General features: G+C 39.2%; 1 protein-coding gene and 1 long non-coding RNA gene across 21 annotated transcripts in view; one reads left to right on the top strand and one right to left on the bottom strand.

The window, feature by feature from the left end:
• Nucleotides 1-4,424, top strand: part of LOC113464200 (uncharacterized) — a 59,923-nt gene extending 55,499 nt beyond the window's left edge. The window contains exon 3 of the long non-coding RNA XR_003389045.1: nucleotides 2,395-4,424. This is a non-coding gene — a long non-coding RNA (uncharacterized LOC113464200). The remainder of the gene's footprint in view (nucleotides 1-2,394) is intronic.
• The window catches only part of rg (A kinase anchor protein rugose), a 269,667-nt gene that overhangs the window by 121,787 nt on the left and 124,352 nt on the right, over nucleotides 1-23,528 (bottom strand). The window lies entirely within an intron of this gene.

Genomic DNA, 23,528 nt, shown 5'->3' with positions numbered 1-23,528 from the left:
CTTATACACATACCCGCATGTACGTCCATATGTATATTTCTCAACCCTTCGTCTTTTACGTTTTCATGTTTTATATATTTTACATGTCTCTAGAATTTATCCCAAATTATTTAGAGAATGGAACGTCAAATTCTAACTTTATATTTGATAGACGGTACCGAGATTTTTAAATCGAGAAACACTGTATCGCATATCCTATTTTCTTTCTTTAAATGAATGTTGAAAGCTTTCAACCTGAAACCGACGCACGCACAGTTTCCCAAAGTTCTACTGCCATCTGTTAGCACGCTAATTGCGAATGGCTGTCAGCGCGAAATGCCCACGCAGAATGAAATATGAGGCTCGGTTGCGGAATTGAAAGTCGCCTCGTTAATTGTTTTTTGTCAGTTATTCATTCACTCAATTATGTAAAAGGCCCTTGCGCAGCAAAATGAAAAACGTTTCATTAATCGTTTCCAATGGCGATGATTAATTTGTTTCGAACAGTTTTAACATAAAATTATATAATACTTCAGATATGCTATATTCTGTATAATATATTCTCTTATTATGTTAAGAAGCTACAAGGCTCGTGTTACACATTTTATTGACGAAAATTAAAAAATACATTTCTGATTTTATATTGAATTATAAATTGTAATTACCACTCGTAAACAACGATGTATTTATAATTATAATAATAATGACATACCATCAGTCTGAGTGTAGTACCAGTACCATTGTGTGAGTAACAGGTACAATTATTGTTGCATTAATATTGCTAATACAGTCAGCTAGATTAACGCATAAATATTTGCTATTAATAGATGAAGCTATTAGCATAAATAAGTGAACCCATACCATGTATCCTCTTTATTATTAATAAACTTTCGAAGCGTTTTGCAATAGTCAGTGACTATCAGTAAATGAAACATGGAATGCATTTTCGTATGCGACTCGCCCCCATGTATCAACGATAATAACAATCTTTTATACATTTGTTATTTCGACGAGGGATCAGGTAATAAACATCAGCTTTCCGGCGAAATCCGATCTCAAATTAATACCACGGACATTCATATACATTTACTTGCTGGACATTTATATAGATTATATACGGTTATTATTTTTAGAATTGACATCAGATTTCCATACATTTCGATATCCGGCAACATCGACAATTCCTGTTTGTCGGAATTCATCCGAGTATTCTCATATTTCCCTGCATGAAGTACAGTACTACACTATAGAGCCATCTCTCTACAAGTGGATAGTTTCAGATAACTGCTATTGAATTTAGTAATCGTAATTATGTACAAATGACTTTACACCTTTTGTAAATCTATCACTAGATTGTATGTCCAAAAGGATATATTATTCTGATAATTCTGAATGAACGATCCAATTAGCAATTTAATTAGCGTGCTTGTAACAAGAACAAATAATCATTAGGTAATCATTACCGAAAATTACACATGTGATAGTCAGCCGTCGCCCATCATCCTTTTGTATTGGCTCGATATTGATTGAATATAATAACACACAGAGGTATGAGTCACTGGCTTCTAACTGAAAATAATGGTCTGTTCGATCATAGCTAGGTGAATCCGAGCGTGGTTGGTCTCTCAACGCAATGAAATGTAGTAGTTGAATTTGGTTCTCGGCAGCCGCATGGTTGCTTACCTGCGGCAATGTTAGTTCATCGAATTTGTACACGAGGATCATTCATCCCGCGGAATCCGAGGACGCAGTATGCTTTCTACTCGGGTAGGAAATTCAAAGACCTCTCTCGTTAACCATTCAGTTAGACATCTACAACATTCTTCGGTGTATCCATTCACATTCAGAAAACGAAGCGCAGTCAAGTCTGACTATACAGATACCCGTATATCAGATACCTTTAAACGAGCATCTTACAAGTTTAGATGTTCACTTAGAAATTTATGTAATAAGAAAAAGTTCGGCTGAATTAAAGTCAAGTACTTAACATATTTGAGAAGCACGTATTGCATCAATTTTTCAAAGAAAAGCTTTAAATCCGGTCGGGTGGTATAACCAATACTACATGTAAAAATAAGTTGAGAGTTACATCTAGTACCACTCCCTGCTCGGTTGTACCATCCGTTCAGTCACACTCTGTATATAAACAAGACAAAAACTGAGATTTTTCCGTCCACTATTCAGCCGGAAATAAAACAGCTCGTGCCATCCTTCTAAGCTCTATCTTAATCGCACTTTTTCTCTCTGATCATATCTCTCGGGGCATCAAGCAATCTTTCGTTATCCACGAAGTACCCGAAAAAACAGCCCAAGAATAAAAACCGCGGTGCACGTCACGTAACAGTTACGTGATTAATCGTCGGTCTCCGAGCAACGTCTTTTCTTCTCTCCTTAATGACGGCCGTTTTCTGGTAGGTGTAGTGTAGCCAAAGAAGAAGCCGAAAAGGAAACCGCCACCAAGACCGGCTAGCTGACCACAAAGAAGCCCATTAGAAGGAAATGGGTCAATTAGCCAGATTCGCATCCTGTCCTGCGAGCACAACACAAGGTGGCAAAAGGGTACACATATTGCTCGGTGCTCGCTATCCCTCCAGCCGAGATACCGCACGGGGCACGAAGGGTGAACGAGATGAGGAACGACAGAAGCTTGACGTCACGCGAGGCACCCTTCGAGGTTTCACCGCCACGGGGAAGGTCGAGTGTGTGCGACAGAGAGGCAACGAAGTGAGACGGAGGCGGAGTAGTAGCTCGCCTTAATTGGGGACGAGTGGAGGCTCGTAATTTCACATCGCAACGCGAGGGCAGCCGGTGGCTAGGCGCCAGTAATTTGTAATCCGTATGCTTAGACACCGACTACGCTCCTGTCACACCGGGATCAGGGTATTAACGGAGGATGGAATCGCGCGTGCCGGAACATAACCGGTTAAACCGTGTAGAATCGACGCGGTTCAATTTGCGGGAAATGGGGGACAGATTCGAAATTCTACGCGTACAACGAGATTCTTAATGCCGTAAGGTAGAGCTGGCTAAAACTATTGAAAACTGTTTGAAATTTTGTACAAAATTAATACAGCTAGGACATGGATTTCTAATATAGAAATGTGTTGTATTTGTAGCTGTTTCTTTTTAAGCCCGATTATAACTAATATAATCACTAACTTAACATCAAATAGTTCAAACTTCAAACACCTTGGAATTTTGTTAGATATTTAATCAATCTTTTTTTACATTTTCCTCTATTGTATTATGAAATAGATAATCCTTTAACATAGATTACAAATGCTCCTTTGAATACGTATGATCGAAATTTGTATCTCTTCGTATAATCTACAGAACATCGAAAGAACAATAACGCATCGTGTAATCGGTTTTATGATCCAATAGATTTTTTAGAATTTTGGTACCACTGTACAAGGATACCGTTCGTAACTCCGCGTCGCGTTATTCCCAGTTAGAATTGAAACTCGTTCGATCGTGCCTGCAGCTTGTTTACCTCGACCAGAGGATGAAAAATCGCTATGGAAACGATTTTCGAACGATCGGCTCGAAATAAAATTGATAACGTCGGACACGCGTGACGATTAATTTGTCCTGTCTCTTCGAGTTTTTTCTTCTTTTCCGACTTTTTTCATGATGGTTAACGAGATAGGCGCAAACGTTCGTTCCACAAACAATAGAACATCTGCACATTGATACGATTATAGAGGAGGGTTCCAACAAACAATTGATTTCCCAAATTCTCCTTAATCAAACGTCAGTAATAATTAAAAGAACTCAAAATCGGAACAGAGTTGCAGTTTTGATTAATAAATTATATTAGCGGGTACAACGGCGATTGCGTTTACAAACTTTTTCCTCGCTTACTCAAACTCTTAATTCTTGAAGTTCGAGCCACGTGACGGGACGCGACGTTTCTTGAAGTTGAAGCAAATATACTTTGGAGACTGGAAACCGGACGAGAGTTTCAAGTTTCATGAAATTCGAGTTTCCCTAGCCTTTCAAAGCTGTGCGCTTTTCTCGAATTTAAGGAAACGTGGCAGTTATATTGTACATACACATGTATGTTTAATCTAGGGGATGTATACGACCAGATACGAATCTGGAAAGTACTATGAAAGTACTGGATTATGCTCTTCCTATTTGAAAGAAATTCGTTCTCGGATCTGTGTAATCTCGCTTAAGACCGTGCGCGGAATTGTAAGCTTTGACCGTTATACTTTTTACAATCTCTCAAAGCTTTCCAGTTATACTTTCAAAGCACACGCCGAGAGGAAATGATTAAAAAAAGGTACATAGGATTATCGATGAAAATTTGTTTCCATTAATATTTGTATCCTGTTAGTAAAAAAGTTTTCTCAGAGTGTCCAACATGATTGATATTTCTCTTTGAGAACGTACATGAATTTCTAGTTATAAAACTAACGGATCGTTATTGCTTTGATTTCTTTTCAGATCGCACAGATTTCGTTCGAGAATAAACAATTCGAGTTTAAACGTAAGTAGTACAGATCGACGATTATATATTATTTTATATATTGTATGTAATTTGGAAATAAGTGCGACAACAATAAATTATAGTTCTCAGTAAAATGGGGAAATTAAGAGTGATGGGAGCGAAGTGTGATTTATGTATTTCGTTGTCCGCGTTTTATTGGATCGCTCGTCTCGAGGATGTTGATCCGTCTATCTTATGGAGAGGGTAACAGGGAAGTAAATAGTCAGTCTAAGCACTCCTACGAGCTATCCTTCATAATTCTAGATGACGAAGTATGTTGCAGTCTGTGAAATATGATCTGGAAATGAAAATGTCCAGACCTGTCAAGCACCTATCCGATCTAGTAAATCTTCCTCATGGATTTCCAAAGGGTTTGGTAACCAATATCGAGCAACACGTCGAATAAATGGTTCCTACAGTACGAATTTGAATACCGTTCTGAACATTCATTATTTTTTACTTTGTACTTGACAATAAATACAGTTGAAAAATATTCAAACGCGTCGGATATTAACCATCATAGATTCTATATTCGATATGACGTTTCTGGAACATATAGAAAGCTCAGTCTCAATTTTTCCGATCCTCTTTCATACGTGCATCTGCAAAGAGGATAAAATCATGGAAACGCCGGCCGCGTTGCGCAAGGCATACTATGTATTCATATTGGAAGAATTTCAGAAATGCGTCTATCGATTTTAGTTTTGATCTGCATAGAAAAATATGACTCGCGTGGCTACGATTACAATGGCGTCATCGAGCAGCTATCATGGACGAGTTTCGCTTCCAAACACCAGAGTAAAACAAAAACCAGATAATGGATGGAAAAGAAAGGAAGAGATAAAGTCATTCTCGCAAATGTGTATCCATGATATTTGAAAAAAGTAAAATCTGTATCAATGTACGTTTCTTTTAAGACTCCTATTGTTAGAGGAAGAACAAAGAACGAAAAGGATTGGTACGGATGGAAAATGATAAGTTGAAGTGGGAACGTTGCATGAAGAAGAAAGAGAGAAAAAATGAACGTTTTCCTCTGAACAGATAGGATCAAACGGAACGCCAGGAGTTGAAACGTTACATCCAGTAGTGAAGTTGCTTTTCCCGGCCTAGCTTTTTCTCGACGCACCTATGTACTTCCTACTCTCGTTCATACTTTATCTTCCGGATCCACTGTGAGTATCCTTTTTTTCGCGTTTCATCACGCTTCGCGGAGTAAGACGCCGACGCGACGTAGCCCTTGAAGTTCTAATACGAGAGGGATTTTATTTTCCTTCATCTTACGGGGAAGGGGAAGGTGTTAAAACGAGAATCCTCCTATTAGCTCTTTTATGAAATAATGCAAGAGCATAAAGGGTAGTAAAAATTGTTCTTGATAATTAAAAGTTCATTGCTTGGAAAAGTTGGAAGACTTTTCGAAAATGGTGTTCATGAGGTCGATGCTTTAAAAGTGTTGAATAAACAAGACATCTATTTTTATGTCAATCATCATAAAACAGAAAAGGCTACCAAGGAAAATGGACGCCTATTTATATTCATATACACGCTTCCTTTATTTAATTTTCGCGGAAACTACATTAAACTCGCACGTCTCAAGAGACCTGGCGTGTTCGCAAAAGTATACATATACATATACATATATGTAATGTGTTACAAAGATGTCTGTTGTTCGTGCATCTTTCATTCAATTTCATGTTCGGAATACGTGCTGCTTACGTCAACATCAATGAGAAAAGTGGAGGGAGAGAGGCAGAAACTACGCGTTACGACCGAAAAAGACAAGCAACTTTGCATCCTTCTCGATTGAAATGCTTGTGTTTCTGATTTGTTGGAATTCTTATTCGATTCTCGAAAGGAAGTCTAGCGTAGACATATCGAAATTGAACATTTTGTAATTTCTGTTTATGAAACTTAATAAAACAGTATGGAAAAGATGCTCCTGTTATTTAATTTAAAAAGCAAGCATTTCTTAGAATACGATTACAAAAAAAAGAGGAGAAAACTGAAGAATAACATTCAACTGAGAATTTCGTCCTCTTTTACATTTCCAGAAGATGAAATTCTGGGACCCCCTGTGTAATAAATTCTGATTCGTAATGCATCAGAATAGTTACGTACGTACTGTGGTTTGATTTATATGTAGCACTGTATTATTATTTTGATACATTTGAGCATGTTTGCGTTCGCTGCGCGACAATAGAAAATCTCCAGAGAAAAAGATCGATGACTAGGTAGGTGGGCGACAATATGAAAGGTCTTAAAGCGCTGCTACTTGCAAGACTAACCCGATAAATTTCAGATTGCATAATTCATCTGTCGCATTGTGATCTGCGAATGCACCAATACGCTTTCTGAAAGAGAACGCTTTCAAAGTTGACTTCCTTTATGTGCGAAAGAATTTATTTAATAATAATCTATAATGTGAATTCCTAATAATATTAACCGATTTACAAAAAATCAACAATAGAGGAAGGAAAGTATCAAATGTGTCAAGAATATAATGGAAGACGACAATAATTGGAGTGACACAAAGTCAAGGAATGATGGATAATGCAACGAAATTGAGTGTACAATATTATACACTACTCTTCTGGACGCTCTGAGCAAATATTTATCAATCTTGTTACAGAAAAGTTGACAAAATCGAAAAAATACAAAATGAATCGAATATAAAGATAAACATTTATCACTGATGGAAGCAACATTTTCAGGGCACTCTCGAATAACACTTTTTCACAACAGTCTCTGCATTAATTCCAGAAAACGTTGTTAAAATTAATGGCAAGTGATTTATAAGGAAGAACAAGAAGAGACAAAAGAAATAAAAGACCTTCCACTGGCAATAAGAGAAAATTAAACGAAACTTGATTTCTATTACAGCCGATGCGAATCACACAGGATAATCGGAAGATGAGCAACTTCACTAAGAGACGGAAGCGTATATCACGTTCTCTTTGATAGATACCGGTGTGTTTCGTTAACGTGCGAGTTTATGGTTGGCTCACTGCGTGCTTGATAAACGAAAACGAGCGACTGCCTGATCAATCCTTATTGATTATGAATCGCGATGTTCATCGCTACTAATCCGGGAAAAGCGCATCATCAGGTAGGCTCGATTAATCGCGCGATCACATGTGCATGCTGACTGTAGCCGTGGCAAGTTTCGATTCTGGTACCAGAAACGCCTGTTAATGGCCGCCATGGTATTATCTTTCGACGAATTACGCGTTTGTTTAAATTCAAGATTCGTGTTTTTCATTTCTCAATCAAGTCCCTTCTCGACACTTTGCGAAATGAAAATTGTTATTGCAGTAGGAATAGGAAGAGAAATAGGGATGATTTGCTGTCATCTTAAAATATATTTTATTTTCAGTTATGCTTGGGTCCGCTCAATGATAATGTATAAATCTGACTCCTGCCACGTCGGGGTTGTGGTGCTATTCAGTTTACATTCTTGTTTGCTTTCCGTTCTTTTTCTTTCTCTTCTACCCTTTTCCTCGCGTTCAGCGCGAAGCTGTGCGCATGACCTCAACGCCAGTCGCTATTATCCAGTGACTATTGTATGCGATGAAAAGAGATTGCGTGTTCAGCACGCGGCCTCCTCGGGTTACCTCGACGCGGATTAACGACTACGACGACGAGTTCCGCGTTAATTATGCACACGTCTGCTCGCACACTCGTCGCTTAGTTAACGACGACATTGAGCATACCAACCATCGCAAGTGATACCGCGAATTTCCAACGGGATCACTCGCTACCCTAACCGGCAACATTTTCGTTAAGGTTTAATCTCGATTTACGAAAATCCCATAAATGCAGAAATATCCACAGTATAGTCATCAGGAACGAGCTTACGAAAACGGGAAAAGGAAAACGCGAAAAAATATGAAGATTGCGAGAGGAGCGTGTAACAATAGCGGGCTGCAGAACAGCGGAAGGGGTAGGAACGGAACGTGATTAATCGATGCTAGCGAGTCAGATGAAGCGAAAGAGGGCGCCGTGACAAAGGGCGATTTCGCGATTGCGCTTGCACGCATAGCGCCATTAGATTATTGGACGGTAACGAGTTAACAACGCTAACTCTTGTGAACTGAACGCAGCACCCATGACAAATACCGCGACGTTTTTTCCCCTTACTGACAATGAATTACGCTATCCTCCATTCTTTGTTTCCGACTACTTCCAGCGATCCTACGTATCATGCGCTATTCTAAAATCTAAACTCCAAACGATCGACTTACATATTTTATGTTAGCACCCGACTTTAAATAAACAATTTAACGTATCTATGATGTTTGATATAATATGATGTAAAGAGCTGTTAATCAGAAAAGTTTGGCAACCCCTGCTCTATGCATTTAATTGTTTAAGCAATTTTATGAAAATCACTGATCAACCTAACATACATTGATTCCAAAATCTCCATCAGCGGAAACAACGAAGTCTGCGGAAGAATTTGTTAATTGTGAAAGTCCCGAACGACGGTAAGATTCCTCGGAACGATCCCTCCGAGATTCTTGCGGAAGTATTTCAGGGATAAACGTCGACCCCGTGAGCGCCGTCACTCGCATGGGCTCCTTTGAGCTTGCCTAATAATCGCATTTTCTAAATAACTTTCGCAAAATCGTGTGTAAGCGGATCGAAAGTCAGCTAGCGAGCAATTTTCAATTTGAGACAGTGCAGTTGTAGTGAAAAAAAACGTCAGGTTAGGTGGCCGACTTTGGGACAAGAATAAATGTTTCCAGTTCTACAGAAACGAGTTTTTCCTCCCTCCCCATACCGTTTCACGTTCAAATGCCGAGTAAAACGCGGATGTATCGTCTGACGAACGTCTTTGACAATGCTCTGCACTCTACTCCCAACATTTTTCCCTTTTCACATACTACTTTTATTTCTTTCTGTATTTTATTTGATTTTCGAGTTCTGACGACAAGTACTTTTAGACTGAGATTGTATGTAGATTACTGAAAATGGGCGTCCTACTTATGGACGACAGATGGACTTTATAAAAAATGATTGTAGTTTTGATGAAAGAGAAATATTTTTAATGTTATACATGTATGTATAACGAAACGTTTCTATAAAGATTGACATTAGCGAATCCTAAAATGCATACAATCACATTCATCGTTGAGTACTGAAAGTATGAAATACAGGTGAGACAAATGAGAGTAAACAAATTTTTGGTTTTCTTCATAACAATCTCTACAAAAATGAGATGTGATGTCACTTGTACAACCATTCCATGTAGAAGATACTTTTCTAAAATTGTATACCACTGTATGTTAAAAGGAAATTTTATGTTGCATACTGGAATTCTAAGAGGTTGACTCAGGGACTACGTTTATTGCATGTCAGATTCCTGTGCCAAAAGAAGGTACAACAAAACGTGAAATTTTCTGGAAGATATAGCTTTAAACGTCGCATACTGCATTTTCGATGACTTTTATAAGCTGGTTTTTTGTATTTAGGAATTTAGAATCTTTTTAAATTAAATCGGCGTATTCTTTCTTTAAGATTTTATTATTGCAGCTCGTATAATAAAGATTTTATCACTTAAATATGTTCTAGTATTTGTCGTTCCCTCGACTGTAAAGCGTTAAAATGAGAGAAATAACTCTATATAACTGATTGACTAATTTATGTAACCCTATAGAAAATAATTTTCTAATTTCCTCGTCTTTTGCGTACTACATAATCGGATGCACCCTCTGACAACTGAAGCTAAATGACACACTCGGTTTGTTCGAATTCCTGTAGCACGCATATGCAAACAAGACAACAGGATCGTGGCACTCCGTAAACACGCCTGTGCTGAGAGCTTAGCACTACATATGTATGTATAATACATATAACACGATGGTTCGGTAACAGAAACGTTCTATGTCGAGTTACGAATTTTCACTAGCGTCGAACGTTGAAGTCCTTCAGACTTGCAATTCCAGTTTCGAAACGCTTGCGTGGCCATTTTATTCAACCACTGAGATACGCCCAGGCGTAATTTACTCCTCGCCGCGATCAAAGACAGCCAGAGGGTGAGGTTCAGCCACCGTCGCAATTATAAAACTCGACAAAGAGAACGGGGAAAGGGGAGGGAAAGGATGACCAGGAACGAGAGCTTTACGAGAAAGAACGATAAAGAGAGAAAAAAGAAGATCTCACGTAAAACGGTTTACAAATCCGGAATTACTTCCAGCGGGTATCTATTCTAGCAAACGGGACTTAGTTTCTGTTGCAAGTGGTAACGCAGTGGGCAACAATGAGAGCAAAGAATGAACTGCCTCGCTTGCGAGAGAGAAGCACAGAGGGAAAGAGACGATCAGAGGAACACTGAATCGCGGGAAAAGGAGAAGAATAGGTGGAGCACAGGATTTAATTGCAGAATTCTCAGAAGTACCTCTATCTCCCTCACCCTCTTTTATCTTCATTACCTATCAACTTAGCCGGTTCGCAAGAGTGGAGCGGATCCTCTTTCTAGACCGGATTTGGCGAATATTTCCACCCGAATATATTATCTCTCTTCCAGGCCATACTTTCCACGAGGGCGGATCCTGATTTGACCCCGGCTTAACTTGATAAACTCTTCGAGAGTTTTGAATCGGTCGGTAAATTCCTCGGTTGTGTTTATTAGAGTTACGAGCTTGAAAGAAAGGGGTAAAGCGCAGTACCAGTCGATCGATAGCTTGCCAGGAGTTGCCGCAATGGTTTTTCTCCGTTTGTTTTGTTCTTCTTTGTGTCTGTATGTGTTTTTCAATTGTTGGATTTCCTCTTTTTGAGAAGAGGAGCTAGGCGGTGAGCTCTTACTTAATTTAATTGAAGCCATAATTCGTCTTCGCTTTATAAAACTCATATTACGGATTTATTACCGTAGCAAGAAACGGAACGAGTCACGCCAGCATGCGGCCAAGCAATAACAGTGTTTGTCCCACAGCAACATCAGCAGTAAAATAAATTCAACTACCAGAATGCGCGATTTAATTTGCACTTAAAAAAGTAATCAAAACTTGCGTATAAATCTGGATGATTATAGGAAAGAGAGCGATCGTTTCCGTTGTTCGTGCAACCAATTTTGCATAAAATTTTCCAACTCGTTACTCTCGCTCCGACGTTCGGCATTCGCATTAACGTTTCTCGGCCGCATACCGGAATTCGCAGTTTACCTAAAACTTTGCGTCTGCTACTGCACGCTTCGTATCCCGTGTAAAGCCCCACTTTGTCTTCCAAAATACGACTTCCTCGCATTACCGTTAATAAGAAAGTCTCCCGTTGCGCCGTGCCAACTAAAATAAATTGCATTACGCGCGACTTTTGTGCCCCTTGCTAGCGGAGATTGCATGATTATCGGCTTAATCCCTGGAATATGCTCGTTGATGTTCCTTGAAACCGTGTACGAGTAATTACGTGTAACGAAGAAGCTGAGTTAGATTTCTAAGACACTTATTATAATTATGAAAAAATACAATTATCGAAAATATTCTTTTAGGGAATAAATATTAAAATGGTTTTCGGAGATATCAATTGGCGTCACGTAAGAAATCGAATTTTTGGGGCTGAGCACAGAATAGTGTAAATTGGCCTAATCACGTGCACTAAAATGGGGCGGTGACGCTCTGCAAATTAAACACTCTTGCATTACTTTAATCGAATCTGGTTGCTCTATAATTGGAAGTCGCTTTAAATCACCGGTGCCTGCGTTCGGTGTCTCGTGAAATCAAATGAATCGTTCTCCTCCGTGTTCGCTCGACTCCCCTCGAAAATTAATTGCTTGTCGACACTCCTGCTAATTTGCAGCGAACTTCGCTGGGAAAAGCGCGGACTTAGAAACGAGCAGAGGCGCTCATTGCGCTTGGAATGGGTCAGGGAATTGAATTAGCATGCCTGTCGGAGAACAACGCGGACTTTGGGAAATTTTGTGCTCCGTGGGATTCGCAGCAAGCTGCTATGATTCGAGAATTGATTATATCATCCAATTCTAAGTACGAGACAGTTACGTTGTCAGGTTGCGTTAAATAGAGTATAATCTTGTTGGGAAATCACATAGAGAACTTTCTGATGCATGGTGACCAATATAGTTACAACTAAGTTGTACCAGCTGTTCCACACAGTTTCGAGTTGTGAAATTTAGATTATGGAATTGTGCTGATCGATGCGTCATACATCGAATCGAATAGACCGAAACGAAACAATAAATAAAGTTAGCACGCTTATATGTGTGTGCTTGTATGCGAGCAAAATTTATTATTGCTGTGTTCCATACGCTGCGTGCAAAATTTATTACATAGTCAAATGATTCTATCGACGAAACCGCTATACAGGGTGTCCTAGAAAAAGTGTTAGAGCCGAAGAGAGGTGATTCTGAACAACAATTTTCTTTTGTAAAATGTAAAGTGAACCATGGTTTTTAAATTATTAATAAAAAAACACTGACCAATGAGAGTGCGTGTAGGGCCCGCGCTGAGCCACGGCCGCGACCGAATGTCACGATCCGAGCCAACCTACCCCCGGCTTAAGTAACGGGTAAAGAATGCGACGCGACGGAAATTAGATACATTAACTGCAGTAAACAGGGAAAATTTATTTGTGCTTTATCGACAGTCTGATATAAACGAGGCCATCGAACGTTCGAATCGTTTCAACCGAACCCGAAGTTCTTTACTCTGTTGCATTCATTTCCTCTTTCGCTGGTAACCGCTCGCAAATTATCGGAGAACGATTTAATTGCAACGCGCGAGTCGCGATACGGCAATGCGGCATTTATCGGACTATCTTAATGGACCCCGTCCCGAATATTTCGGACAATTCTTCCGCTCGTTTTCTTTAGGATTCTTAATCGGCACGGATTAAACTCCGATTCTGAATAAAGCATGAATTCCCGTTGAATAATCCATTTTGTCTCCTTTTATTCCTGTTATAATGTAACACGGGATTCGGCGAGATTACAGAGTTGATTGTAATTATTTCTGTGAATGTAATTCGGAATCTAATGGTCAGCAGATGTTCGTATGCAACATAATTCCGAAGAATTGATTTCATTTAGAACACCGTAAATGATCGTAACCTAGATAACGTTCTTCGAGGTTAAAGTCTATTATTCAACGAATTCTGCTCTTTTTTCCCAGCTTCCTTCGAGAGATTTTCTTCTATTAATGAAGGGAAGACAAGCTGCGGGGAAAAAATAAATATCTGGTTATGATTTACTTTATTTTCCCTATAGGAAGATTTTCGAGAGCGAAAGATTCTTTCAGGGGAGAGACGCTTAAGGAGACGGCTCGAATGAACATCTGACTACAATGGTAGTGGAAAATTCTGATACCGCGCCCGCGCCGTTCTTTTCCCGGGTCTGTTTGCTCGACAGTCGAGTGGACATTGTGAACTTCGTACAAATCGCTTATGGAAAAAGAACCACGCAGAGACGAGAAGTTCTAAAAATATCGTACAGTTTTTCACTGCCTTGCAAAATTTTTGCATTAAAAATAGGAAATTCACTTTACTTCCTCTTATAGCGTCAATTTTAATAACGACAAATCAGTTTGATTAAAATTTTTTACTAAATCTACAGAAGAAAAAAATTGCATTAAAGAGATTTAAACTAAATGTAGATAGAAATCCTTTTTTTAAAAGTTTTAGTCCGACAGTACATATGTAAATATATGTATAGCGACGATGCATGCGCCTGACTAAGCCGCGAGTTGATGGATTTCACAAACCCCCTTTGGTATTCAAAGCTTTTGTACGCTTACATATTATACCGTGTGTACAGAGCTGAAGTTACAAGAGAATAGTACGTAATCCTTTCTTTGCTTCCGCGCTGCTATTTAATCTTTGTCATATAATTTCAAACTAATTTAACATTTCAACTATTCATTATTATTAATTGAAAATATTCCCCGCTAGAATTAATCGATACAAAATCATAAGAGTTAATCCGCTCGAATGTCTCTAACAAAGTTTCGAATATACACGAACGTTTACATAAGGATAAGAAATGCAGAGACGCGGACAAAGTCGTGAGCGTCTGAACGACGCCGCAGACTTTTCATGCGTCGCGACGCCAGCAATATGTACATAACTTGTTTACGCCGGTGGACGTCGAGCGAAGGGAACAGTAGACTCACGTGGCGAATAGTAATTAGTTACACACTTGTGTCTGGTACTTGCGAAGCCGTCGGCGAAGAAGTTCTTCGTAGGTAACAAACGAAGGGTCAGAAACGAAATCAGGAGGCGAATATGTGAGCGTAAATTATTATGCAGCCCCGCGGAGACAATAGGGTCTGACGTCTGGAATTCTCGTAACGACGCGACGACGTTTCGCGCGATAACGAGATATCTCTTATTAAATTTGAGCCATTCACATTTCACGTCCCCCGTAGGTATCCACTCCTCTACGTGCTTCGAATTTAAAGGCCGGGATCATATTGTCGCATAACGTCGTCATTCGAATTTTTAAAAGTGTTTTACTATACGAGTTCAGAAAATTTTCTGGATCGAACACGCCAAGCGTCATTTTCCTTGTTTTTCTAAGAACGATACTATAAAGATTATAGGAAGATTACTGAGGAACGCACCTATGAAATGTTTATTACTTTCTGTAAATACTCTTGAATTTAATTGTTTCGTGGAAACCTTTATATCGTCCTAGTATCTCCCATTGCAACTTCGCCTATACTAATCGCTAAGTCATGGAATTTTAAAAATATTGAGGATTTTGTACAGATACATTTTACACCCCCTTAGTGGATGATTGAGGAAAAATGCTGAAATCTATTTTTAGGTGTTTGTGTGGATAACCTTTGTGAACGAAAACCAAATCTATAACTCATCAAAATGTTTAATTCGAGACGAAATACAAAGAATAGCAAAGGAAGAATTGGAAACAGAGTACGATAGTAAAATATCGTTCAGACGCCATTTAAATACGTCCGGCAATAATTCAATAGACGTTCGAAACGATCCATTAGTGGAATACCACTTGATCCATGTTAATTTCAGCAAGAGAGAGAGAAAAATAATTCTGCTATTATCAATCACGAAAGAAATATGTAGAGACTTTCATTCCTAGGGAAGTCCTTATTACGTTGGGTGTACGCGAAAATTCCGCTGAAATTATAGATCACCGACGACATTGGACATAGGAGTTCCCCTCTTTGAGGTCGATGAAAAACTTTCTGGAGCGTAATAAAATGTTGCTAGGAATCGCGTGCTGTTTTCGGATTTTTCCTGCAGTGGAAATGTAAATGTACGACTGGCCCAACTTTATGTCCTATTTAATTCAGCAGCCGCACCGTGTCGGTTGCTCGGTCGTAAAATTCCTGCTTCGAACGAAACGTTCTTATTCGTTGCTTTTTGATACAAATCAAACCTGCCACCTCGCAAACATTTTTTATCATCGGTACGAAACGATCGACGTTTGTAAACTAGTTGAACTATTGTGTTCACTGATGTCTCATTTGAAAACTTTCAGTAGACTGTGAATTTTATGTACTTATACAAAAATTGAACGTACCGAGAGTATAAGCGTTGCACATGTGACGTACAACGTAAAATATCTAAAGTAAATATATATTGCAGTGCTTTAATAATAAATGAATCTTTATCAGAAATGTATTTTTTAAACTACTTATTATAAATCTTTTAAAATGCATTAAAATCAGTAGTCCAGTAATAAATCTTTGAGCCATGGAAAAATAAAAAAAATACTGTTACGGTAGAAAAAGTAACTTTTGAAATTCATCGTATCCAGTGTGATAAATGGATACTTATTATAGAAACGGCGACGTTCCACTTCGTTTTCATCCACGCGATACAAAACTTCTCAGCAATGTCGTAGACAGAAATTCTTAAGGCTGAAGCATCGTTGAATCCATTTAAGTGGTGTATTTCAATCCGAAGGATTTGGCGTACGTGAGCTTACGCGTTTGCATACCGGGGTCGTATGTCATATAAATGGAACACACTTTTCAATCTCTATCCTATCCTTTTCATATCTCACCCCGTGAAAAAGCCCGAAGAAAGTTGCGTGTCAGATGCGCGTAAAAGTGGATTGCCATTCTTCAGTGTGACGAAAATTTGTCGCTACAGCAAACGTCGAATGCCAATACCGAAGAAATATTACTCACTATTCGTGTAAAATCATAAAACAAATTGTTTATGTGAATATGAAATCTAATATATATTTTATTTCCAATGATAAATATTTTTTAGATGAAGGTAATTGTTGCCTAAATCACAAGTATTGAAAATTGTTTAAAATTTTGTACGAGATTTACATATGAAAGAATTTATTTTTTCATCTTATAAAACAATATAATAACCAAAATTCAGCTTATATTTAGGTAACAAGGCAACAATTACCTTAACGAAAAATGACTTTGATGTAACTCCCTGAAGTGGAAACTGTTTCACGAAGGATGTAAATTTCTTGTTCTCTGCATATTGGACAACAAAGACGAGTCATAATCCTAGCAAACTCCGTCGAGGTAAATTCTTGGTCGTAGGGACCCGACAGGAAGTCGATAGGAAAGCACGAAATCGCTAGGCGGAAACGGATGTCTTTTTTACCTCTGTCGGTGGAATAGAATCGTTACGCTCTCGCGTTTTTTCGATGGAATCGGGAAGCAAATTGAAACTTACATTACAATTAGTTAATAAGCTGATACTCATAACAATTTCCTTTTTCTCAGATTTTTTCCTACGGTAGATTAAAAACTTGGGGAAGAACAAAGCTGAAAGTTTCAGTAACTCATTGGACACGACGTAACGATATTCGATAGAATCTAACGTGATCTAAAGTAATTTCAATGTTTATCCGTGGAGTCATTAGCACTCGTTAGCAAACTGTGCTGGCGGCGCGGTGGCGGCGACGAACTTTAATGATCTTAATGCGGTTAGAGCACGGCGTCAGCGTTGAATTTGACAACAATAACTTCGCGCGATCCGGAGTTGACAGTGTTCTCGTCGCGCCACTGCTCGTCGGAAATTCAGGTCGTCGAAGAAATGACAGTTTAGTCGATAATATTTTAGTGAACGATGTAAGAAACTTCAGCGTGAAACAATGATATAAAAAACACATTAGATAATAAATAATGCACATATAAACAAGGTACACAAGAAAATTGTTCACAACTGAGCGAATGATTTATGACTTTGGTAACGGGTTAAACTTCATTTTGAAGGTATTGAGACTATTTTCATAAAATTCTTTTTATATAATCTAACAGTAATCGAGAGAAAAAAATATTGTGAAGAAATAAAGTGTGTTCGTTAATTAGAGACGTAAAAATACAAAAATTAAAAAATTTGAAACTTTTTTAATAACGCAAAACGAAGGATACTTCAAACTTGAGGAACGTGTATACAGGGCCTCCCAGAATGCACGATTTTCCTTCGAGGCAGAAATAGAAAACAAAAAACGTGACAAGCTATGCTTGATTTACTCGAGAGACTTTTATTACAAATGTAGAGGGGGAGGGGGTTTGTGTGAAGACAGACGGGCAAAGGGGTTAGCTTAGCAGCATAGGGTTGTCTATGTATAGAAGCGCGAGTAGGTAGCGCGTGACACGAATGCGCACTAAGACCAGGTTATCTTGGTTTGCTTTTCTTCTCTCGTTGAAAGAATGCTTGTGACACTGCCCTGATACTACCACCCGCACCACCGCACCGTCGCCATAAAAATCGGACATCGTCCGATATTTCTGGCCATACTGGATTCGTCGAGTCACGCCGTTTTCACTTATTTTCAGAGCTGCAGTGCCCTTTCGGCAGTCAACCAATTTAATGCTAACTGTAATGCAATTTCGTGTCCTGTCCATCCAGTTTCCAGAATTTTTGTTTTTATTTTGCTTGATTCAATCCTTTCGTGTTCTTTTTATTTCACATACACTGTTTTACAAATCGTGGAAACCAGACAGTAAACAGACAATGCAAAAATCGGGATCTAGAGTGCGCCATTTCAGACGGGTTGTTCCATGTGCCGTGGTGTATCTTTGGCTTTTCGTGGTTTATCATGTGGGAAATATGGTAATGCGTTTATCGCGGCTCGGTGTACGCACTGCAGAACCCGGTTACCGCAGTGGTATAAATCGAGTTAGGCAGTGCGCGCGGGCGCTCATCATCCTCCCCTTTAAAAGCGCATTTTATTAAGTATATCCGTTTCCTTGCAGAGGGGAGGATTAATGCACTTACAGTGTTGGTTAAATCGTTCCACTTTCGACAAAAACACAGGCCTCAATATTTTATCTCTTCGCATGCACATAAAGAATGATAATAATTAAGGATTACTGTGTGTTTATAAATTGATTCTTGGTTCGTTGAACGATTTGTAATTATGTTCTTTCATTAATTCATTCAAATAAAGATATTCTACAAGTGATTCGGAAAATAAAGCAAACCATCGGTACGAAGGAAATTGCTCTGCGTCTCTTAATTTAAATAACAGAATGTATTTCCTAGCGGACGAATAATCGGCTTTTTTAAATCGCTTGTTTCGCACAGTACCAGGAACTTAAAAATGTAGAACGAGCGACAATAAGCGGCCGTTGTTCGTTTCGAAACCGTTGGAAATTCCGCCTCGATGGTTCGCAGCAACTATTTTTATCCAACTTTTCACGTATCGCCGCACAGAAGTAGCGCAAAGGACATAATTGCCCGCTAGGAAAGGAGGTTAACTGGCTCTCTCGCTCGACCCACGGTATCGCCGTTGTTTCGTTTCTTCTGTGCCAGTCGGAAGATCTACTCAAAAACTAGCGAGACCACTCGCTTTAAAAATCGTTCATTTTTGTCTGCGAACAGCTTGAAACACATTGCTCATCCTATCCATAACTCATCAATCATTTTATGTCATTATTACACATTAAATTTGCTCGAAGTACGATTGGATATTTATGTGTTTTCAAAATATAAGTGAGAAGTAACTTCCCCAGCGATTTGGAACGAATTACAATGAAAATACGAGGGAGTAAAGTCGAGCAGTACGTGTACATATGTTGCCATAGAAAGAACTCCATCACCGCTAGCGGTAAAATAAGTTAACCATCGGATCTGCCAATAGAAGACCGAACGATCCGTCTTAGCTGGTCGATCGACGGAGTCCACCAGCTGCGCTTTCAACCTCGACCAGCAAAATGTATGTGCATAGAGATATACAGCTCGCTTTTTTTTATCTCAGAATCTTTTCTCTCGAGAAGTTTCCGAAGCTGCTGGGAGCTACTACCAATGAAGAAGCCCAAGGAAACGAATAGCAAAAGATAAACAGCGACAATTTTACAATAAATTAGATCATAATTTTTTATGCAAAATAAAATTTGTAGGATATCGATTTAATAAATATTATTTAATGAGAATGTCCTTTGATCCTTTAAACACCATGCTATGCTTTTCGCTGTTGATACTTTGGGCTGCATGACTTATTCATTACCATCTAAGACATCTAACCTTACGATCTTATCCACTAGCTCGAATTTTGTATTTCACTAGCCACATCGTCACCACTTTCGAAGGCCGCTTTATTCGAAATGCATTGTATCGCAACTAACCCTCATTAGCGGGCGACGCTATGAACGATCTATAAGACGATCTGATGCAATAAACCGTCGCGCGAACTTCCCAACACCAAAGGATGTTCCGGCTATAGCTTAACGATAGTAATTGTATAGTAGTTCGCGCAAATTGTAAACTCTCGACGGTAGCGTGCGCGTTAGTTCGCGACGGGGATTTTCGAACCGGCCACCGAAATATATGCAAACTACCACCTCGAGAATCCTTGCCATTCCCCCTTTCTGTTCTCGCCGACCTATGAGAGCCTCGATGGCACAGGAGTTGCCTGTAATATTGAATTTCAAATGCGACCCGATGCGATAAATAAATTCCCCTAACCGAACGATTATCTATATACATTCTCCCTCGGAGAATGAAATCGTCAAGTCTCGTAAAAACTCGCTAAGTACATTAGCGGGCTATAATATTTACTCAGCTCTGGACTTTAGACATTGTCAAGACTTGAGAAATATGGAACAAAATACGTCTCTCGGTACAATGATCGTTGCAGGATTGACATTTTCGAAACAAAAGCTCACATATTCGCGCATACTAATTATGGAAAGATGAAAAAGCTGAAAGCTTTCATAGAGAAGTGTTTCAACGTGTACCATGGATTCGACAAGGCTCGCGAGTGCACCTTTATATTTTTAATTAAATTTCTGCTCTCTAAAGCGGATCTTGTAATCGCTTTTTATGTATTCAGGTTACGTGGAGCGAGAAAATTTGATCCGAAATTCGTGCGGATTTCATTGCGATAATTGATTCTGTTGTTATGAAATAGAATAAAGTAGTATTAATCATAGTAATCATATTACTTTATAGTCAGCCATACAGAAAGTGAGTATTAAACTGGTAGCTAGGATTCTGTAGTGAAGAAACTTTCCTAAACTTTAACATTCCTGATGTACTATTCACTATCATTCCTCATGTACAAAATACATTAAACATTAATAATACTACGACTGAAACAATAACTCTATCAGAAGTTAGTATCCGATATCACGTAGAACTTACGCTCACCAGAATATCTGATGAGTTTTATTCAATCTGGTACAATGTTATCATCGGCAAAATGATAACTTTCGCGTTCGGTGCAGTTCGCGTAATCATGCTTCTTGTACCTACGTATTCCTCTTAAAATTCAGTGGAGCGACCGGTAAAAAAGAGGCATCGGGTCACGTCGCGCAAACGACGACAATACGTCGGACCTGCGGGCCTCAACAATTCACGCAGCTCGTATCCGAGTTTCTCGAATCGGTAGCTCGCGCGCGGTAGGGGATGGCAGAAGGAGTTGACGAAAACGTCACTACTCGTATAATTCGAGACACGTACCGGCGGGGTACAAGCACAGAGAAAGGGTTGCAATGTGGCGGAACGAGGTCGCGAAACGCTTTTTTCTCATTGCGGCTCTTTCGAGCGGCACGAAGCGGCATCACGTGCCGTGTCACATCCGACACCGCCTCGAATCGCAATGGAACACAACCCCTGTTGAAAGACCGTCGCTATTACGTTGTACGTTGTATATTTCAGTATCCAATGAACTTCGTATGCAGTCATGTTCAGAGACAATACATATATATAAAATCATTAATTACTGGCGTGTAAAATCGGAAACGGTGTCTTGTTTATTAATGATCCCTTTATTACATTTATTATAAAGTTTTCAACTAGCAATAATAGCACCTCGGTAGAACCGAAGGTTCATTGGTTACGCATATCGCTACTGCGCAAAGCTGCATATATAATAATCTCTTTATAGTTGTTAATGATTTACGTGTAAATCTTGTTTTGATGAGGCCTGAAGAACATCCTCCGCTGTGAAAAGGTTTAAAAAAGAATCCGGGGCAGCATAATGGTAATCCGAATTTAATGAGAGAAACGATATTTCATCGACTAACCTTTACTCTCTCTGAACCGATGATCTTTTTGTACTCGTTACTCTTCGTACAACGAGCTCCCGCGATTAATAGTGGCGTGATTCAAAAAAGTTCGAAAAGCGTTCGTAATCAAGCGATATCATTTGAAAAAGAAGTGATCGGAATTGTCGTTGCTTGTCGAAGTACATGAACATTTATAATATCCATGGCTCTTATCTATATAATGCTCATTCGAAGAAGTATTTCGTTCAAAGCTATTTTGGAAAACAGACTTCCATTAATTTTGCCCCTGAAATAGCATTCCACAATTAACATACAGTTGCCATACTCTACAAAAACGAAAATGGAGAATTTAACAATATCGTGCTTTAAGCGAAAACATTTTTTTTTAAGGAACCTCGCCTCTGACGAACTTTAACTAGACAATAGATTCTAATTTTTCTTACTCATAATAGTAGCTAGCGAACATCTTCGCTAAGAAGATCGAGTAATTCGCTTCGAAACTACCAAGTCGTGAGAGAATCTCCTAGAGAATTACGCCTTTGACTTAAGGTTTCCCCGATCAATGAAGCCATCATTTTCCGACCCCCGAAGTTACATTAAACAATCTACATTTTATTTTATTCGTGCAATTAACTTTTTAATACCCTAAAATCTTGCCCTGAGAAGGAAGGAGTTAATTCACCGTTGAAAATTCATATGGAAGCAACTATTTTAGTCGGAACATCACCTTTAACTGGGCAGCCAAGCGTTGTTGTCTACTCGGAGAAAGAATTTATATCCCTGTCGAACCTAACCCGAACCATCCATCGAGCCATCGACTAAGACGCTATAGGTATCCAGTCCTTTGGCGCGGAAAGTTGGGGACGCCAGAAAAGAGATCAAACGACCGGGGAACTTTCGAAGCGGTGCACCATTAAGCGCAGCCGGTGCACGGGTTACGTGATAACGTATAGCGGTCGATGCAGTAAAAAATTTCATCCGCTTGCAGTTAGCGTGACGCTTGATCCCGCGCTAGTAAATACTTGTTCCCCGTGTAACATTTGTTTCGAGGTACATGCAGAATAAACGATCGCGTGAGAATTTCATAGAATTTGGAACGTAAAATGGAGAAAAAGTCGTAAAATTTGGGACACTGATAAGAACAAATGATTTCGTTCAACTCCGTTTAGAATCCAATATTTCAACCACATATCATTTCGGCTTACCGATACGAAAGACATCAATCCCATGGAAACATCACAACCGCACAAAAAGAAACAAGCCAGAACTGTTCGATTCGCTGATTTACGTCCCGTTCGCATCACGACAGGCAAAATGTTTGATATAAATGGTCGGAACTGACGCGGATGTCCAAAGAAGAATAGATAATCAATACAATACAACCGCAGAATCAGTTCTCCGCGGCCAAGTTCATTTCGAGCTATCAAATCTATGGATTCTCGTCTTTTCACGTTCAATCGTTTTCCTCCACTCGCATTTTCCCAAGCAATTTTGCCTAGAACTCTGTTTTCCACTTGATTCTCCACCGCCCTCCGTTCTATTTATCCAAACAAAGTATTGCCACGGTTCAACGGAAGGTCCGAACGTTTTGCTATTTTCTACACCCTCCGTAGGTCTCCCGCTTCACCCAAAGGCTACGCATC

The sequence above is a fragment of the Ceratina calcarata genome, unplaced genomic scaffold (genome assembly GCF_001652005.2).
Source record: "Ceratina calcarata isolate Rehan_Ccalc_2016 unplaced genomic scaffold, ASM165200v1 scaffold297.2, whole genome shotgun sequence".
Taxonomy (NCBI): Eukaryota; Metazoa; Arthropoda; class Insecta; order Hymenoptera; family Apidae; genus Ceratina; species Ceratina calcarata.
The sequence above is the reverse complement of the archived record's forward strand: the minus strand, read 5'-3'. Positions and strand labels throughout refer to the sequence as shown.